Source organism: Phyllobates terribilis, unplaced genomic scaffold (genome assembly GCF_046119375.1).
Source record: "Phyllobates terribilis strain yellow unplaced genomic scaffold, ASM4611937v1 Scaffold_41__1_contigs__length_11206878, whole genome shotgun sequence".
In the NCBI taxonomy this organism is placed as follows: domain Eukaryota; kingdom Metazoa; phylum Chordata; class Amphibia; order Anura; family Dendrobatidae; genus Phyllobates; species Phyllobates terribilis.
In genome coordinates, this window is record NW_027362801.1 from 8669959 (window position 1) to 8691692 (window position 21734).

Here is a 21734-nt window from a genome sequence, read left to right on the forward strand (position 1 = left end):
AGTCATTTTTCCGGCGCTTATCAGACTTTCAGTTAGGGGAAATGTCAGTGAACGTTCCGATTTCTGTTCCAGAGTGATTCGCTCGATGATTCCTTCATATTTAGTCGTTTTCAGCCAATTTTCAGAATTTTTGAAAATTTCACTTTTTTGTGAAAATATCCACTAAATGAGGGAATAATATGTGTGAGGGTACCCCAGGAGAGTTTCAAATGTGTGTGGGTAGAATATATATCCCACGGGGGTAAAATTGAAAGAAGTTGAAAAAATTTTTTTTTGGACTTTGTCATTTTTCCGGCGTTTATCAGACTTTCAGATAGGGGAAATGTCAGTGAGCATTCCGATTTCAGTTCCAGAGCGATTCGCCCGATGAGTCCTTCATATTTAGTCGTTTTCAGCCAATTTTCAGAATTTTTGAAAATTTCACTTTTTTGGGAAAATATCCACTAAATGAGGGAATAATATGTGTGAGGGTACAACAGGAGAGTTCCAAATGTGTGTGGGTAGAATATATATCCCACGGGGGTAAAATTGAAAAAAGGTGAAAAACATTTTTTTTTGGACTTTGTCATTTTTCCGGCGTTTATCAGACTTTCAAGTAGGGCAATGTCAGTGAGCATTCCGATTTCAGTTCCAGAGCGATTCGCCCGATGAGTCCTTCATATTTAGTCGTTTTCAGCCAATTTTCTGAATTTTTGAAAATTTCACTTTTTTGGGAAAATATCCACTAAATGAGGGAATAATATGTGTGAGGGTACAACAGGAGAGTTCCAAATGTGTGTGGGTAGAATATATATCCCACGGGGGTAAAATTGAAAAAAGTTTAAAAAATTTTTTTTTGGACTTAGTCATTTTTCCGGCGTTTATCAGACTTTCAGATAGGGGAAATGTCAGTGAGCGTTCCGATTTCAGTTCCAGAGCGATTCGCCCGAAGAGTCCTTCATATTTAATCGTTTTCAGCCAATTTTCTGAATTTTTGAAAATTTCGCTTTTTTGGGAAAATATCCACTAAATGAGGGAATAATATGTGTGAGGGTACAACAGGAGAGTTCCAAATGTGTGTGGGTAGAATATATATCCCACGGGGGTAAAATTGAAAAAAGGTGAAAAAAATTTTTTTTTGGACTTTGTCATTTTTCCGGCGTTTATCAGACTTTCAAGTAGGGCAATGTGAGTGAGCATTCCGATTTCAGTTCCAGAGCGATTCGCCCAATGAGTCCTTCATATTTATTCGTTTTCAGACAATTTTCTGAATTTTTGAAAATTTCACTTTTTTGAGAAAATATCCACTCAATGAGGGAATAATATGTGTGAGGGTACCCCAGGAGAGTTCCAAATGTGTGTGGGTAGAATATATATCCCACGGGGGTAAAATTGAAAAAAGTTTAAAAAAATTTTTTTTGGGACTTAGTCATTTTTTCAGGGTTTATCAGACTTTCAGATAGGAGAAATGTCAGTGAGCGTTCCGATTTCAGTTCCAGAGCGATTGGCCTGATGAGTCCTTCATATTTAGTCAGTTTCAGCCAATTTTCTGAATTTTTGAAAATTTCACTTTTTTGGGAAAATATCCCCTAAATGAGGGAATAATATGTGTGAGGGCACCCCAGGAGAGTTCCAAATGTGTGTGGGTAGAATATATATCCCACGGGGGTAAAATTGAAAAAAGTTGAAAAAAATTTCTTTTGGGACTTAGTCATTTTTTCAGCGTTTATCAGACTTTCAGATAGGGGAAATGTCAGTGAGCGTTCCGATTTCAGTTCCAGAGCGATTCGCCCGTTGAGTCCTTCATATTTAGTCGTTTTCAGCCAATTTTCTGAATTTTTGAAAATTTCACTGTTTTGTGAAAATATCCAATAAATGAGGGAATAATATGTGTGAGGGCACCCCAGGAGAGTTCCAAATGTGTGTGGGTAGAATATATATCCCACGGTGGTAAAATTGAAAAAAGTTTAAAAAAAATTTTTTTGGACTTAGTCATTTTTCCGGCGTTTATCAGACTTTCAGATAGGGGAAATGTCATTGAGCGTTCCGATTTCAGTTCCAGAGCGATTTGCCCGTTGAGTCCTTCATATTTAGTCGCTTTCAGCCAATTTTCAGAATTTTTGAAAATTTCACTTTTTTGGGAAAATATCCACTAAATGAGGGAATAATATGTGTGAGGGTACAACAGGAGAGTTCCAAATGTGTGTGGGTAGAAGATATATCCCACGGGGGTAAAATTGAAAAAAGTTGAAAAAAAATTTTTTTTGCACTTAGTCATTTTTCCGGCGCTTATCAGACTTTCAGTTAGGGGAAATGTCAGTGAACGTTCCGATTTCTGTTCCAGAGTGATTCGCTCAATGATTCCTTCATATTTAGTCGTTTTCAGCCAATTTTCAGAATTTTTGAAAATTTCACTTTTTTGTGAAAATATCCACTAAATGAGGGAATAATATGTGTGAGGGTACCCCAGGAGAGTTTCAAATGTGTGTGGGTAGAATATATATCCCACGGGGGTAAAATTGAAAAAAGGTGAAAAAAATTTTTTTTTGGACTTAGTCATTTTTCCGGCGTTTATCAGACTTTCAATTAGGGCAAATGTCAGTGAGCATTCCGATTTCAGTTCCAGAGCGATTCGCCCGTTGAGTCCTTCATATTTAGTCGTTTTCAGCCAATTTTCAGAATTTTTGAAAATTTCACTTTTTTGTGAAAATATCCACTCAATGAGGGAATAATATGTGTGAGGGCACCCCAGGAGAGTTCCAAATGTGTGTGGGTAGAATATATATCCCACGGGGGTAAAATTGAAAAAAGTTTAAAAAATTTTTTTTTTGGACTTTGTCATTTTTCCGGCGTTTATCAGACTTTCAGATAGGGGAAATGTCAGTGAGCATTCCGATTTCAGTTCCAGAGCGATTCGCCCGATGAGTCCTTCATATTTAGTAATTTTCAGCCAATTTTCAGAATTTTTGAAAATTTCACTTTTTTGGGAAAATATCCACTAAATGAGGGAATAATATGTGTGAGGGTACAACAGGAGAGTTCCAAATGTGTGTGGGTAGAATATATATCCCACGGGGGTAAAATTGAAAAAAGGTGAAAAAAATTTTTTTTTGGACTTTGTCATTTTTCCGGCGTTTATCAGACTTTCAATTAGGGCAAATGTCAGTGAGCATTCCGATTTCAGTTCCAGAGCGATTCGCCCGTTGAGTCCTTCATATTTAGTCGTTTTCAGCCAATTTTCTGAATTTTTGAAAATTTCACTTTTTTGGGAAAATATCCACTAAATGAGGGAATAATATGTGTGAGGGTACAACAGGAGAGTTCCAAATGTGTGTGGGTAGAAGATATATCCCACGGGGGTAAAATTGAAAAAAGTTGAAAAAAAATTTTTTTTGCACTTAGTCATTTTTCCGGCGCTTATCAGACTTTCAGTTAGGGGAAATGTCAGTGAGCGTTCCGATTTCTGTTCCAGAGTGATTCGCTCGATGATTCCTTCATATTTAGTCGTTTTCAGCTAATTTTCAGAATTTTTGAAAATTTCACTTTTTTGTGAAAATATCCACTAAATGAGGGAATAATATGTGTGAGGGTACCCCAGGAGAGTTTCAAATGTGTGTGGGTAGAATATATATCCCACGGGTGTAAAATTGAAAAAAGGTGAAAAACATTTTTTTTTGGACTTTGTCATTTTTCCGGCGTTTATCAGACTTTCAAGTAGGGCAATGTCAGTGAGCATTCCGATTTCAGTTCCAGAGCGATTCGCCCAATGAGTCCTTCATATTTATTCGTTTTCAGCCAATTTTCTGAATTTTTGAAAATTTCACTTTTTTGTGAAAATATCCACTCAATGAGGGAATAATATGTGTGAGGGCACCCCAGGAGAGTTCCAAATGTGTGTGGGTAGAATATATATCCCACGGGGGTAAAATTGAAAAAAGTTTAAAAAATTTTTTTTTTGGACTTCGTCATTTTTCCGGCGTTTATCAGACTTTCAGATAGGGGAAATGTCAGTGAGCATTCCGATTTCAGTTCCAGAGCGATTCGCCCAATGAGTCCTTCATAATTAGTCGTTTTCAGCCAATTTTCTGAATTTTTGAAAATTTCACTTTTTTGTGAAAATATCCACTAAATGAGGGAATAATATGTGTGAGGGCACCCCAGGAGAGTTCCAAATGTGTGTGGGTAGAATATATATCCCACGGGGGTAAAATTGAAAAAAGGTGAAAAAAATTTTTTTTTGGACTTTGTCATTTTTCCGGCGTTTATCAGACTTTCAAGTAGGGCAATGTCAGTGAGCATTCCGATTTCAGTTCCAGAGCGATTCGCACGTTGACTCCTTCATATTTATTTGTTTTCAGCCAATTTTCTGAATTTTTGAAAATTTCACTTTTTTGTGAAAATATCCACTCAATGAGGGAATAATATGTGTGAGGGCACCCCAGGAGAGTTCCAAATGTGTGTGGGTAGAATATATATCCCACGGGGGTAAAATTGAAAAAAGTTTAAAAAAATTTTTTTTGGGACTTAGTCATTTTTTCAGGGTTTATCAGACTTTCAGATAGGGGAAATGTCAGTGAGCGTTCCGATTTCAGTTCCAGAGCGATTGGCCTGATGAGTCCTTCATATTTAGTCAGTTTCAGCCAATTTTCTGAATTTTTGAAAATTTCACTTTTTTGGGAAAATATCCCCTAAATGGGGGAATAATATGTGTGAGGGCACCCCAGGAGAGTTCCAAATGTGTGTGGGTAGAATATATATCCCACGGGGGTAAAATTGAAAAAAGTTGAAAAAAATTTCTTTTGGGACTTAGTCATTTTTTCAGCGTTTATCAGACTTTCAGATAGGGGAAATGTCAGTGAGCGTTCCGATTTCAGTTCCAGAGCGATTCGCCCGTTGAGTCCTTCATATTTAGTCGTTTTCAGCCAATTTTCTGAATTTTTGAAAATTTCACTGTTTTGTGAAAATATCCAATAAATGAGGGAATAATATGTGTGAGGGCACCCCAGGAGAGTTCCAAATGTGTGTGGGTAGAATATATATCCCACGGTGGTAAAATTGAAAAAAGTTTAAAAAAAATTTTTTTGGACTTAGTCATTTTTCCGGCGTTTATCAGACTTTCAGATAGGGGAAATGTCATTGAGCGTTCCGATTTCAGTTCCAGAGCGATTCGCCCGATGAGTCCTTCATATTTAGTAGTTTTCAGCCAATTTTCTGAATTTTTGAAAATTTCACTTTTTTGGGAAAATATCCACTAAATGAGGGAATAATATGTGTGAGGGTACAACAGGAGAGTTCCAAATGTGTGTGGGTAGAATATATATCCCACGGGGGTAAAATTGAAAAAAGGTGAAAAAAATTTTTTTTTGGACTTTGTCATTTTTCCGGCGTTTATCAGACTTTCAATTAGGGCAAATGTCAGTGAGCATTCCGATTTCAGTTCCAGAGCGATTTGCCCGTTGAGTCCTTCATATTTAGTCGCTTTCAGCCAATTTTCTGAATTTTTGAAAATTTCACTTTTTTGGGAAAATATCCACTAAATGAGGGAATAATATGTGTAAGGGTACAACAGGAGAGTTCCAAATGTGTGTGGGTAGAAGATATATCCCACGGGGGTAAAATTGAAAAAAGTTGAAAAAAAAATTTTTTTGCACTTAGTCATTTTTCCGGCGCTTATCAGACTTTCAGTTAGGGGAAATGTCAGTGAACGTTCCGATTTCTGTTCCAGAGTGATTCGCTCGATGATTCCTTCATATTTAGTCGTTTTCAGCCAATTTTCAGAATTTTTGAAAATTTCACTTTTTTGTGAAAATATCCACTAAATGAGGGAATAATATGTGTGAGGGTACCCCAGGAGAGTTTCAAATGTGTGTGGGTAGAATATATATCCCACGGGGGTAAAATTGAAAGAAGTTGAAAAAATTTTTTTTTGGACTTTGTCATTTTTCCGGCGTTTATCAGACTTTCAGATAGGGGAAATGTCAGTGAGCATTCCGATTTCAGTTCCAGAGCGATTCGCCCGATGAGTCCTTCATATTTAGTCGTTTTCAGCCAATTTTCAGAATTTTTGAAAATTTCACTTTTTTGGGAAAATATCCACTAAATGAGGGAATAATATGTGTGAGGGTACAACAGGAGAGTTCCAAATGTGTGTGGGTAGAATATATATCCCACGGGGGTAAAATTGAAAAAAGGTGAAAAAAATTTTTTTTTGGACTTTGTCATTTTTCCGGCGTTTATCAGACTTTCAATTAGGGCAAATGTCAGTGAGCATTCCGATTTCAGTTCCAGAGCAATTCGCCCGTTGAGTCCTTCATATTTAGTCGTTTTCAGCCAATTTTCTGAATTTTTGAAAATTTCACTTTTTTGGGAAAATATCCACTAAATGAGGGAATAATATGTGTGAGGGTACAACAGGAGAGTTCCAAATGTGTGTGGGTAGAAGATATATCCCACGGGGGTAAAATTGAAAAAAGTTGAAAAAAAATTTTTTTTGCACTTAGTCATTTTTCCGGCGCTTATCAGACTTTCAGTTAGGGGAAATGTCAGTGAGCGTTCCGATTTCTGTTCCAGAGTGATTCGCTCGATGATTCCTTCATATTTAGTCGTTTTCAGCTAATTTTCAGAATTTTTGAAAATTTCACTTTTTTGTGAAAATATCCACTAAATGAGGGAATAATATGTGTGAGGGTACCCCAGCAGAGTTTCAAATGTGTGTGGGTAGAATATATATCCCACGGGTGTAAAATTGAAAAAAGGTGAAAAACATTTTTTTTTGGACTTTGTCATTTTTCCGGCGTTTATCAGACTTTCAAGTAGGGCAATGTCAGTGAGCATTCCGATTTCAGTTCCAGAGCGATTCGCCCAATGAGTCCTTCATATTTATTCGTTTTCAGCCAATTTTCTGAATTTTTGAAAATTTCACTTTTTTGTGAAAATATCCACTCAATGAGGGAATAATATGTGTGAGGGCACCCCAGGAGAGTTCCAAATGTGTGTGGGTAGAATATATATCCCACGGGGGTAAAATTGAAAAAAGTTAAAAAAATTTTTTTTTTGGACTTTGTCATTTTTCCGGCGTTTATCAGACTTTCAGATAGGGGAAATGTCAGTGAGCATTCCGATTTCAGTTCCAGAGCGATTCGCCCAATGAGTCCTTCATATTTAGTCGTTTTCAGCCAATTTTCTGAATTTTTGAAAATTTCACTTTTTTGTGAAAATATCCACTAAATGAGGGAATAATATGTGTGAGGGCACCCCAGGAGAGTTCCAAATGTGTGTGGGTAGAATATATATCCTACGGGGGTAAAATTGAAAAAAGTTTAAAAAATTTTTTTTTGGACTTAGTCATTTTTCCGGCGTTTATCAGACTTTCAGATAGGGGAAATGTCAGTGAGCGTTCCGATTTCAGTTCCAGAGCGTTTCGCCCGATGAGTCCTTCCTATTAAGTCGTTTTCAGCCAATTTTCTGAATTTTTGAAAATTTCACTTTTTTGGGAAAATATCCACTAAATGAGGGAATAATATGTGTGAGGGCACCCCAGGAGAGTTCCAAATGTGTGTGGGTAGAATATATATCCCACGGGGGTAAAATTGAAAAAAGGTGAAAAACATTTTTTTTGGGACTTTGTCATTTTTCCGGCGTTTATCAGACTTTCAAGTAGGGCAATGTCAGTGAGCATTGCGATTTCAGTTCCAGAGCGATTCGCCCGTTGACTCCGTCATATTTATTCGTTTTCAGCCAATTTTCTGAATTTTTGAAAATTTCACTTTTTTGTGAAAATATCCACTCAATGAGGGAATAATATGTGTGAGGGCACCCCAGGAGAGTTCCAAATGTGTGTGGGTAGAATATATATCCCACGGGGGTAAAATTGAAAAAAGTTTAAAAAATTTTTTTTTGGGACTTAGTCATTTTTTCAGGGTTTATCAGACTTTCAGATAGGGGAAATGTCAGTGAGCGTTCCGATTTCAGTTCCAGAGCGATTGGCCTGATGAGTCCTTCATATTTAGTCAGTTTCAGCCAATTTTCTGAATTTTTGAAAATTTCACTTTTTTGGGAAAATATCCCCTAAATGGGGGAATAATATGTGTGAGGGCACCCCAGGAGAGTTCCAAATGTGTGTGGGTAGAATATATATCCCACGAGGGTAAAATTGAAAAAAGTTGAAAAAAATTTCTTTTGGGACTTAGTCATTTTTTCAGCGTTTATCAGACTTTCAGATAGGGGAAATGTCAGTGAGCGTTCCGATTTCAGTTCCAGAGCGATTCGCCCGTTGAGTCCTTCATATTTAGTCGTTTTCAGCCAATTTTCTGAATTTTTGAAAATTTCACTGTTTTGTGAAAATATCCAATAAATGAGGGAATAATATGTGTGAGGGCACCCCAGGAGAGTTCCAAATGTGTGTGGGTAGAATATATATCCCACGGTGGTAAAATTGAAAAAAGTTTAAAAAAAATTTTTTTGGACTTAGTCATTTTTCCGGCGTTTATCAGACTTTCAGATAGGGGAAATGTCATTGAGCGTTCCGATTTCAGTTCCAGAGCGATTCGCCCGATGAGTCCTTCATATTTAGTAGTTTTCAGCCAATTTTCTGAATTTTTGAAAATTTCACTTTTTTGGGAAAATATCCACTAAATGAGGGAATAATATGTGTGAGGGTACAACAGGAGAGTTCCAAATGTGTGTGGGTAGAATATATATCCCACGGGGGTAAAATTGAAAAAAGGTGAAAAAAATTTTTTTTTGGACTTTGTCATTTTTCCGGCGTTTATCAGACTTTCAATTAGGGCAAATGTCAGTGAGCATTCCGATTTCAGTTCCAGAGCGATTTGCCCGTTGAGTCCTTCATATTTAGTCGCTTTCAGCCAATTTTCTGAATTTTTGAAAATTTCACTTTTTTGGGAAAATATCCACTAAATGAGGGAATAATATGTGTGAGGGTACAACAGGAGAGTTCCAAATGTGTGTGGGTAGAAGATATATCCCACGGGGGTAAAATTGAAAAAAGTTGAAAAAAAATTTTTTTTGCACTTAGTCATTTTTCCGGCGCTTATCAGACTTTCAGTTAGGGGAAATGTCAGTGAACGTTCCGATTTCTGTTCCAGAGTGATTCGCTCGATGATTCCTTCATATTTAGTCGTTTTCAGCCAATTTTCAGAATTTTTGAAAATTTCACTTTTTTGTGAAAATAACCACTAAATGAGGGAATAATATGTGTGAGGGTACCCCAGGAGAGTTTCAAATGTGTGTGGGTAGAATATATATCCCACGGGGGTAAAATTGAAAAAAGGTGAAAAAAATTTTTTTTTGGACTTAGTCATTTTTCCGGCGTTTATCAGACTTTCAATTAGGGCAAATGTCAGTGAGCATTCCGATTTCAGTTCCAGAGCGATTCGCCCGTTGAGTCCTTCATATTTAGGCGTATTCAGCCAATTTTCTGAATTTTTCAAAATTTCACTTTTTTGTGAAAATATCCACTCCATGAGGGAATAATATGTGTGAGGGCACCCCAGGAGAGTTCCAAATGTGTGTGGGTAGAATATATATCCCACGGGGGTAAAATTGAAAGAAGTTGAAAAAATTTTTTTTTGGACTTAGTCATTTTTCCGGCGTTTATCAGACTTTCAGATAGGGGAAATGTCAGTGAGCGTTCCGATTTCAGTTCCAGAGCGATTCGCCCGAAGAGTCCTTCATATTTAATCTTTTTCAGCCAATTTTCTGAATTTTTGAAAATTTCGCTTTTTTGGGAAAATATACACTAAATGAGGGAATAATATGTGTGAGGGTACAACAGGAGAGTTCCAAATGTGTGTGGGTAGAATATATATCCCACGGGGGTAAAATTGAAAAAAGGTGAAAAAAATTTTTTTTTGGACTTTGTCATTTTTCCGGCGTTTATCAGACTTTCAAGTAGGGAAATGTCAGTGAGCATTCCGATTTCAGTTCCAGAGCGATTCGCCCAATGAGTCCTTCATATTTATTCGTTTTCAGCCAATTTTCTGAATTTTTGAAAATTTCACTTTTTTGTGAAAATATCCACTCAATGAGGGAATAATATGTGTGAGGGCACCCCAGGAGAGTTCCAAATGTGTGTGGGTAGAAAATAGATCCCACGGGGGTAAAATTGAAAAAAGTTTAAAAAAATTTTTTTTTGGACTTAGTCATTTTTTCAGCATTTATCAAACTTTCAGATAGGGGAAATGTCAGTGAGCGTTCCGATTTCAGTTCCAGAGCGATTCGCCCGATGAGTCCTTCATATTTAGTCGTTTTCAGCCAATTTTCTGAATTTTTGAAAATTTCACTTTTTTGTGAAAATATCCACTAAATGAGGGAATAATATGTGTGAGGGCACCCCAGGAGAGTATCAAATGTGTGTGGGTAGAATATATATCCCACGGGGGTAAAATTGAAAAAAGTAAAAAATATTTTTTTTTGGACTTAGTCATTTTTCCGGCGTTTATCAGACTTTCAGATAGGGGAAATGTCAGTGAGCGTTCCAATTTCAGTTCCAGAGCGATTCGCCCGATGAGTCCTTCATATTTAGTCGTTTTCAGCCAATTTTCTGAATTTTTGAAAATTTCACTTTTTTGGGAAAATATCCACTAAATGAGGGAATAATATGTGTGAGGGTACAACAGGAGAGTTCCAAATGTGTGTGGGTAGAAGATATATCCCACGGGGGTAAAATTGAAAAAAGTTGAAAAAAATTTTTTTTTGCACTTAGTCATTTTTCCGGCGCTTATCAGACTTTCAGTTAGGGGAAATGTCAGTGAACGTTCCGATTTCTGTTCCAGAGTGATTCGCTCGATGATTCCTTCATGTTTAGTCGTTTTCAGCCAATTTTCAGAATTTTTGAAAATTTCACTTTTTTGTGAAAATATCCTCTAAATGAGGGAATAATATGTGTGAGGGTACCCCAGGAGAGTTTCAAATGTGTGTGGGTAGAATATATATCCCACGGGGGTAAAATTGAAAAAAGGTGAAAAAATTTTTTTTTTGGACTTAGTCATTTTTTCAGCATTTATCAGACTTTCAGATAGGGGAAATGTCAGTGAGCGTTCCGATTTCAGTTCCAGAGCGATTCGCCCGATGAGTTCTTCATATTTAGTCGTTTTCAGCCAACTTTCTGAATTTTTGAAAATTTCACTTTTTTGTGAAAATATCCACTAAATGAGGGAATAATATGTGTGAGGGCACCCCAGGAGAGTATCAAATGTGTGTGGGTAGAATATATATCCCACGGGGGTAAAATTGAAAAAAGTAAAAAAAATTTTTTTTTGGACTTAGTCATTTTTCCAGCGTTTATCAGACTTTCAAATAGGGGAAATGTCAGTGAGCGTTCCGATTTCAGTTCCAGAGCGATGCGCCCGTTAAGTCGTTCATATTTAGTCATTTTCAGCCAATTTTCTGAATTTTTGAAAATTTCACTTTTTTGTGAAAATATCCACTAAATGAGGGAATAATATGTGTGAGGGCACCCCAGGAGAGTTCCAAATGTGTGTGGGTAGAATATATATCCCACGGGGGTAAAATTGAAAAAAGTTTTAAAAATTTTTTTTTGGACTTAGTCATTTTTCCGGCGTTTATCAGACTTTCAGATAGGGGAAATGTCAGTGAGCGTTCCGATTTCAGTTCCAGAGCGATTCGCCCGATGAGTCCTTCATATTTAGTCATTTTCAGCCAATTTTCTGAATTTTTGAAAATTTCACTTTTTTGTGAAAATATCCACTCAATGAGGGAATAATATGTGTGAGGGCACCCCAGGAGAGTTCCAAATGTGTGTGCGTAGAATATATATCCTACGGGGGTAAAATTGAAAAAAGTTTAAAAAATTTTTTTTTGGACTTTGTCATTTTTCCGGCGTTTATCAGACTTTCAGATAGGGGAAATGTCAGTGAGCGTTCCGATTTCAGTTCCAGAGCGATTCGCCCGATGAGTCCTTCATATTTAGTCGTTTTCAGCCAATTTTCTGAATTTTTGAAAATTTCACTTTTTTGGGAAAATATCCACTAAATGAGGGAATAATATGTGTGAGGGTACAACAGGAGAGTTCCAAATGTGTGTGGGTAGAAGATATATCCCACGGGGGTAAAATTGAAAAAAGTTGAAAAAAATTTTTTTTTGCACTTAGTCATTTTTCCGGCGTTTATCAGACTTTCAGTTAGGGGAAATGTCAGTGAACGTTCCGATTTCTGTTCCAGAGCGATTCGCTCGATGATTCCTTCATATTTAGTCGTTTTCAGCCAATTTTCAGAATTTTTGAAAATTTCACTTTTTTGTGAAAATATCCACTAAATGAGGGAATAATATGTGTGAGGGTACCCCAGGAGAGTTTCAAATGTGTGTGGGTAGAATATATATCCCACGGGGGTAAAATTGAAAAAAGGTGAAAAACATTTTTTTTGGACTTTGTCATTTTTCCGGCGTTTATCAGACTTTCAATTAGGGCAAAGGTCAGTGAGCATTCCGATTTCAGTTCCAGAGCGATTCGCCCGTTGAGACCTTCATATTTAGTCGTTTTCAGCCAATTTTCAGAATTTTTGAAAATTTCACTTTTTTGTGAAAATATCCACTCAATGAGGGAATAATATGTGTGAGGGCACCCCAGGAGAGTTCCAAATGTGTGTGGGTAGAATATATATCCCACGGGGGTAAAATTGAAAAAAGTTGAAAAAATTTTTTTTTTGGACTTAGTCATTTTTTCAGCATTTATCACACTTTCAGATAGGGGAAATGTCAGTGAGCGTTCCGATTTCAGTTCCAGAGCGATTCGCCCGATGAGTCCTTCATATTTAGTCATTTTCAGCCAATTTTCTGAATTTTTGAAAATTTCACTTTTTTGTGAAAATATCCACTCAATGAGGGAATAATATGTGTGAGGGTACCCCAGGAGAGTTCCAAATGTGTGTGGGTAGAAGATATATCCCACGGGGGTAAAATTGAAAAAAGTTGAAAAAAAATTTTTTTTGCACTTAGTCATTTTTCCGGCGCTTATCAGACTTTCAGTTAGGAGAAATGTCAGTGAACGTTCCGATTTCTGTTCCAGAGTGATTCGCTCGATGATTCCTTCATGTTTAGTCGTTTTCAGCCAATTTTCAGAATTTTTGAAAATTTCACTTTTTTGTGAAAATATCCACTAAATGAGGGAATAATATGTGTGAGGGTACCCCAGGAGAGTTTCAAATGTGTGTGGGTAGAATATATATCCAACGGGGGTAAAATTGAAAAAAGGTGAAAAACATTTTTTTTTGGACTTTGTCATTTTTCCGGCGTTTATCAGACTTTCAGATAGGGGAAATGTCAGTGAGCGTTCCGATTTCAGTTAAAGAGCGATTCGCCTGATGAGTCCTTCATATTTAGTCGTTTTCAGCCAATTTTCTGAATTTTTTAAAATTTCACTTTTTTGTGAAAATATCCACTAAATGAGGGAATAATATGTGTGAGGGCACCTCAGGAGAGTTCCAAATGTGTGTGCGTAGAATATATATCCTACGGGGGTAAAATTGAAAAAAGTTTAAAAAATTTTTTTTTGGACTTAGTCATTTTTCCGGCGTTTATCACACTTTCAGATAGGGGAAATGTCAGTGAGCGTTCCGATTTCAGTTCCAGAGTGTTTCGCCCGATGAGTCCTTCCTATTTAGTCATTTTCAGCCAATTTTCTGAATTTTTGAAAATTTCACTTTTTTGGGAAAATATCTACTAAATGAGGGAATAATATGTGTGAGGGTACAACAGGAGAGTTCCAAATGTGTGTGGGTAGAATATATATCCCACGGCGGTAAAATTGAAAAAAGGTGAAAAAATTTTTTTTTGGACTTTGTCATTTTTCCGGCGTTTATCAGACTTTCAATTAGGGCAAATGTCAGTGAGCATTCCGATTTCAGTTCCAGAGCGATTTGCCCGTTGAGTCCTTAATATTTAGTCGTTTTCAGACACTTTTCTGAATTTTTGAAAATTTCACTTTTTTGTGAAAATATCCACTAAATGAGGGAATAATATGTGTGAGGGCAACCCAGGAGAGTTCCAAATGTGTGTGGGTAGAATATATATCCCACGGGGGTAAAATTGAAAAAAGTGGAAAAAATTTTTTTTTTTTTCGACTTTGTCATTTTTCCGGCGTTTATCAGACTTTCAGATAGGGGAAATGTCAGTGAGCATTCCGATTTCAGTTCCAGAGTGATTCGCCCGATGAGTACTTCATATTTAGTCATTTTCAGCCAATTTTCAGAATTTTTGAAAATTTCACTTTTTTGTGAAAATATCCACTAAATGAGGGAATAATATGTGTGAGGGTACCCCAGGAGAGATCCAAATGTGTGTGGGTAGAATATATATCCCACGGGGGTAAAATTGAAAAAAGGTGAAAACATTTTTTTTTTGGACTTAGTCATTTTTTCAGCGTTTATCAGACTTTCAGATAGGGGAAATATCAGTGAGTGTTCCGACTTCAGTTCCAGAACGATTCGCCCGATGAGTCCTTCATATTTAGTCGTTTTCAGCCAATTTTCAGAATTTTTGAAAATTTCACTTTTTTGTGAAAATATCCACTCAATGAGGGAATAATATGTGTGAGGGTACCCCAGGAGAGTTCCAAATGTGTGTGGGTAGAATATATATCCCACGGGGGTAAAATTGAAAAAAGGTGAAAAAATTATTTTTTTTGGACTTAGTCATTTTTTCAGCGTTTCTCAGACTTTCAGATAGGGGAAATGTCAGTGAGCGTTCTGATTTCAGTTCCAGAGCGATTTGCCCGATGAGTCCTTCATATTTAGTCGTTTTCAGCCAATTTTCTGAATTTTTGAAAATTTCACTTTTTTGTGAAAATATCCACTAAATGAGGGAATAATATGTGTGAGGGTACCCCAGGAAAGTTCCAAATGTGTGTGGGTAGAATATATATCCCACGGGGTAAAATTGAAAAAAGGTGAATAAAAATTTTTTTTGGACTTTGTCATTTTTCCGGCGTTTATCAGACTTTCAGATAGGGTAAATGTCAGTGAGCGTTCCGATTTCAGTTCCAGAACGATTCGCCCGATGAGACCTTCATATTTAGTCGTTTTCAGCCAATTTTCAGAATTTTTGAAAATTTCACTTTTTTGTGAAAATATCCACTAAATGAGGGAATAATATGTGTGAGGGTACAACAGGAGAGTTCCAAAAGTGTGTGGGTAGAATATATATCCCACGGGGGTAAAATTGAAAAAAGGTGAATAAAATTTTTTTTTGGACTTTTTCATTTTTCCGGCGTTTATCAGACTTTCAATTAGAGCAAATGTCAGTGAGCATTCCGATTTCAGTTCCAGAGAGATTTGCCCGATAAGTTCTTCATATTTAGTCGTTTTCAGCCAATTTTCTGAATTTTTGAAAATTTCACATTTTTGTGAAAATATCCACTAAATGAGGGAATAATATGTGTGAGGGCACCCCAGGAGAGTTCCAAATGTGTGTGGGTAGAATATATATCCCACGGGGATAAAATTGAAAAAAGTTGAAAAAATTTTTTTTTGGACTGTCATTTTTTCAGCGTTTATCAGACTTTCAGATAGGGGAAATGTCAGTGAGCGTTCTGATTTCAGTTCCAGAGCGATTCGCCCGATGAGTCCTTCATATTTAGTCATTTTCAGCCAATTTTCTGAATTTTTGAAAATTTCACTTTTTTGTGAAAATATCCACTCAATGAGGGAATAATATGTGTGAGGGCACCCCAGGAGAGTTCCAAATGTGTGTGGGTAGAATATATATCCCACGGGGGTAAAATTGAAAAAAGTTGAAAAAAATTTTTTTTGGACTTAGTCATTTTTTCAGCGTTTATCAGACTTTCAGATAGGGGAAATGTCAGTGAGAGTTCCGATTTCAGTTCCAGAGCGATTCGCCCGATGAGTTCTTCATATTTAGTCGTTTTCAGCCAATTTTCTGAATTTTTGAAAATTTCACTTTTTTGTGAAAATATCCACTAAATGAGGGAATAATATGTGTGAGGGTACAACAGGAGAGTTCCAAATGTGTGTGGGTAGAATATATATCCCATGGGGGTAAAATTGAAAAAAGGTGAATAAAATTTTTTTTTTCGACTTTGTCATTTTTCCGGCGTTTATCAGACTTTCAATTAGGGCAAATGTCAGTGAGCATTCCGATTTCAGTTCCAGAGCGATTTGCCCGATGAGTCCTTCATATTTAGTCGTTTTCAGCCAATTTTCTGAATTTTTGAAAATTTCACTTTTTTGTGAAAATATCCACTAAATGAGGGAATAATATGTGTGAGGGCACCCCAGGAGAGTTCCAAATGTGTGTGGGTAGAATATATATCCCACGGGGGTAAAATTGAAAAAAGGTGAAAAAAATTTTTTTTTGGACTTTGTCATTTTTCTGGCGTTTATCAGACTTTCAATTAGGGCAAATGTTAGTGAGCATACCGATTTCAGTTCCAGAGCGATTCGCCCGTTGAGTCCTTCATATTTAGTCGTTTTCAGCCAATTTTCTGAATTTTTGAAAATTTCACTTTTTTGGGAAAATATCCACTAAATGAGGGAATAATATGTGTGAGGGTACAACAGGAGAGTTCCAAATGTGCGTGGGTAGAATAAATATATCACACGGGGGTAAAATTGAAAAAAGGTGAAAAAATTTTTTTTTGGACTTTGTCATTTTTCCTGCGTTTATCAGACTTTCGATTAGGGCAAATGTCAGTGAGCGTTCCGATTTCAGTTCCAGAGCGATTTGCCCGTTGAGTCCTTCATATTTAGTCGTTTTCAGCCAATTTTCTGAATTTTTGAAAATTTCACTTTTTTGTGAAAATATCCACTCAATGAGGGAATAATATGTGTGAGGGCACCCCAGGAGAGTTCCAAATGTGTGTGGGTAGAATATATATCCCACGGGGGTAAAATTGAAAAAAGTTGAAAAAAATTTTTTTTTGGACTTAGTCATTTTTTCAGCGTTTATCAGACTTTCAGATAGGGGAAATGTCAGTGAGCGTTCCGATTTCAGTTCCAGAGTGATTCGCCCGATGAGTCCTTCATATTTAGTCATTTTCAGCCAATTTTCTGAATTTTTGAAAATTTCACTTTTTTGTGAAAATATCCACTAAATGAGGGAATATTATGTGTGAGGGCACCCCAGGAGAGTTCCAAATGTGTGTGGGTAGAATATATATCCCACGGGGGTAAAATTGAAAAAAGTGGAAAAATTTTTTTTTTTTTCGACTTTGTCATTTTTCCGGCGTTTATCAGACTTTCAGATAGGGGAAATGTCAGTGACCATTCCGATTTCAGTTCCAGAGCGATTCGCCTGATGAGTCCTTCATATTTAGTCATTTTCAGCCAATTTTCAGAATTTTTGAAAATTTCACTTTTTTGTGAAAATATCCACTAAATGAGGGAATAATATGTGTGAGGGTACCCCAGGAGATTTCCAAATGTGTGTGGGTAGAATATATATCCCACGGGGGTAAAATTGAAAAAAGTTGAAAAATTTTTTTTTTTGGACTTAGTCATTTTTTCAGCATTTATCACACTTTCAGATAGGGGAAATGTCAGTGAGCGTTCCGATTTCAGTTCCAGAGCGATTCGCCCGATGAGTCCTTCATATTTAGTCGTTTTCAGCCAACTTTCTGAATTTTTGAAAATTTCACTTTTTTGTGAAAATATCCACTAAATGAGGGAATAATATGTGTGAGGGCACCCCAGGAGAGTATCAAATGTGTGTGGGTAGAATATATATCCCACGGGGGTAAAATTGAAAAAGGTAAAAAAAATTTTTTTTTGGACTTAGTCATTTTTCCGGCGTTTATCAGACTTTCAGATAGGGGAAATGTCAGTGAGCGTTCCGATTTCAGTTCCAGAGCGATTCGCCCGATGAGTCCTTCATATTTAGTCATTTTCAGCCAATTTTCTGAATTTTTGAAAATTTCACTTTTTTGTGAAAATATCCACTCAATGAGGGAATAATATGTGTGAGGGCACCCCAGGAGAGTTCCAAATGTGTGTGGGTAGAATATATATCCCACGGGGGTAAAATTGAAAAAAGTGGAAAAATTTTTTTTTTTTTCGACTTTGTCATTTTTCCGGCGTTTATCAGACTTTCAGATAGGGGAAATGTCAGTGAGCGTTCCGATTTCAGTTCCAGAGTGATTCGCCCGATGAGTACTTCATATTTAGTCATTTTCAGCCAATTTTCAGAATTTTTGAAAATTTCACTTTTTTGTGAAAATATCCACTAAATGAGGGAATAATATGTGTGAGGGTACCCCAGGAGAGATCCAAATGTGTGTGGGTAGAATATATATCCCACGGGGGTAAAATTGAAAAAAGGTGAAAACATTTTTTTTTTGGACTTAGTCATTTTTTCAGCGTTTATCAGACTTTCAGATAGGGGAAATATCAGTGAGTGTTCCGACTTCAGTTCCAGAACGATTCGCCCGATGAGTCCTTCATATTTAGTCGTTTTCAGCCAATTTTCAGAATTTTTGAAAATTTCACTTTTTTGTGAAAATATCCACTCAATGAGGGAATAATATGTGTGAGGGTACCCCAGGAGAGTTCCAAATGTGTGTGGGTAGAATATATATCCCACGGGGGTAAAATTGAAAAAAGGTGAAAAAATTATTTTTTTTGGACTTAGTCATTTTTTCAGCGTTTCTCAGACTTTCAGATAGGGGAAATGTCAGTGAGCGTTCTGATTTCAGTTCCAGAGCGATTTGCCCGATGAGTCCTCCATATTTAGTCGTTTTCAGCCAATTTTCTGAATTTTTGAAAATTTCACTTTTTTGTGAAAATATCCACTAAATGAGGGAATAATATGTGTGAGGGTACCCCAGGAAAGTTCCAAATGTGTGTGGGTAGAATATATATCCCACGGGGGTAAAATTGAAAAAAGGTGAATAAAATTTTTTTTTGGACTTTGTCATTTTTCCGGCGTTTATCAGACTTTCAGATAGGGTAAATGTCAGTGAGCGTTCCGATTTCAGTTCCAGAACGATTCGCCCGATGAGACCTTCATATTTAGTCGTTTTCAGCCAATTTTCAGAATTTTTGAAAATTTCACTTTTTTGTGAAAATATCCACTAAATGAGGGAATAATATGTGTGAGGGTACAAGAGGAGAGTTCCAAAAGTTTGTGGGTAGAATATATATCCCACGGGGGTAAAATTGAAAAAAGGTGAATAAAATTTTTTTTTGGACTTTTTCATTTTTCCGGCGTTTATCAAACTTTCAATTAGAGCAAATGTCAGTGAGCATTCCGATTTCAGTTCCAGAGAGATTTGCCCGATAAGTTCTTCATATTTAGTCGTTTTCAGCCAATTTTCTGAATTTTTGAAAATTTCACATTTTTGTGAAAATATCCACTAAATGAGGGAATAATATGTGTGAGGGCACCCCAGGAGAGTTCCAAATGTGTGTGGGTAGAATATATATCCCACGGGGGTAAAATTGAAAAAAGGTGAAAAAATTTTTTTTTTGGACTTAGTCATTTTTTCAGCGTTTATCAGACTTTCAGATAGGGGAAATGTCAGTGAGCGTTCCGATTTCAGTTCCAGAACGATTCGCCCGATGAGTCCTTCATATTTAGTCGTTTTCAGCCAATTTTCAGAATTTTTGAAAATTTCACTTTTTTGGGAAAATATCCACTAAATGAGGGAATAATATGTGTGAGGGTACAACAGGAGAGTTCCAAATGTGTGTGGGTAGAATAAATATATCACACGGGGGTAAAATTGAAAAAAGGTGCAAAAATTTTTTTTTGGACTTTGTCATTTTTCAGCGTTTATCAGACTTTCAGATAGGGGAAATGTCAGTGAGCGTTCCGATTTCAGTTCCAGAATGATTCGCCCGATGAGTCCTTCATATTTAGTCGTTTTCAGCCAATTTTCAGAATTTTTGAAAATTTCACTTTTTTGGGAAAATATCCACTAAATGAGGGAATAATATGTGTGAGGGTACAACAGGAGAGTTCCAAATGTGTGTGGGTAGAATATATATCCCACGGGGGTAAAATTGAAAAAAGGTGAATAAAATTTTTTTTTGGACTTTGTCATTTTTCCGGCGTTTATCAGACTTTCAATTAGGGCAAATGTCAGTGAGCATTCCGATTTCAGTTCCAGAGCGATTTGCCCGATGAGTCCTTCATATTTAGTCGTTTTCAGCCAATTTTCTGAATTTTTGAAAATTTCACTTTTTTGTGAAAATATCCACTAAATGAGGGAATAATATGTGTGAGGGCACCCCAGGAGAGTTCCAAATGTGTGTGGGTAGAATATATATCCCACGGGGGTAAAATTGAAAAAAGGTGAATAAAATTTTTTTTTGGACTTTGTCATTTTTCTGGCGTTTATCAGACTTTCAATTAGGGCAAATGTTAGTGAGCATACCGATTTCAGTTCCAGAGCGATTCGCCCGTTGAGTCCTTCATATTTAGTCGTTTTCAGCCAATTTTCTGAATTTTTGAAAATTTCACTTTTTTGGGAAAATATCCACTAAATGAGGGAATAATATGTGTGAGGGTACAACAGGAGAGTTCCAAATGTGCGTGGGTAGAATAAATATATCACACGGGGGTAAAATTGAAAAAAGGTGAAAAAATTTTTTTTTGGACTTTGTCATTTTTCCTGCGTTTATCAGACTTTCGATTAGGGCAAATGTCAGTGAGCGTTCCGATTTCAGTTCCAGAGCGATTTGCCCGTTGAGTCCTTCATATTTAGTCGTTTTCAGCCAATTTTCTGAATTTTTGAAAATTTCACTTTTTTGTGAAAATATCCACTCAATGAGGGAATAATATGTGTGAGGGCACCCCAGGAGAGTTCCAAATGTGTGTGGGTAGAATATATATCCCACGGGAGTAAAATTGAAAAAAGTTGAAAAAAATTTTTTTTTGGACTTAGTTATTTTTTCAGCGTTTATCAGACTTTCAGATAGGGGAAATGTCAGTGAGCGTTCCGATTTCAGTTCCAGAGTGATTCGCCCGATGAGTCCTTCATATTTAGTCATTTTCAGCCAATTTTCTGAATTTTTGAAAATTTCACTTTTTTGTGAAAATATCCACTAAATGAGGGAATATTATGTGTGAGGGCACCCCAGGAGAGTTCCGAATGTGTGTGGGTAGAATATATATCCCACGGGGGTAAAATTGAAAAAAGTGGAAAAATTTTTTTTTTTTTCGACTTTGTCATTTTTCCGGCGTTTATCAGACTTTCAGATAGGGGAAATGTCAGTGACCGCTCCGATTTCAGTTCCAGAGCGATTCGCCTGATGAGTCCTTCATATTTAGTCATTTTCAGCCAATTTTCAGAATTTTTGAAAATTTCACTTTTTTGTGAAAATATCCACTAAATGAGGGAATAATATGTGTGAGGGTACCCCAGGAGATTTCCAAATGTGTGTGGGTAGAATATATATCCCACGGGGGTAAAATTGAAAAAGGTAAAAAAAATTTTTTTTTGGACTTAGTCATTTTTCCGGCGTTTATCAGACTTTCAGATAGGGGAAATGTCAGTGAGCGTTCCGATTTCAGTTCCAGAGCGATTCGCCCGATGAGTCCTTCATATTTAGTCATTTTCAGCCAATTTTCTGAATTTTTGAAAATTTCACTTTTTTGTGAAAATATCCACTCAATGAGGGAATAATATGTGTGAGGGCACCCCAGGAGAGTTCCAAATGTGTGTGGGTAGAATATATATCCCACAGGGGTAAAATTGAAAAAAGTGGAAAAAAATTTTTTTTTTTCGACTTTGTCATTTTTCCGGCGTTTATCAGACTTTCAGA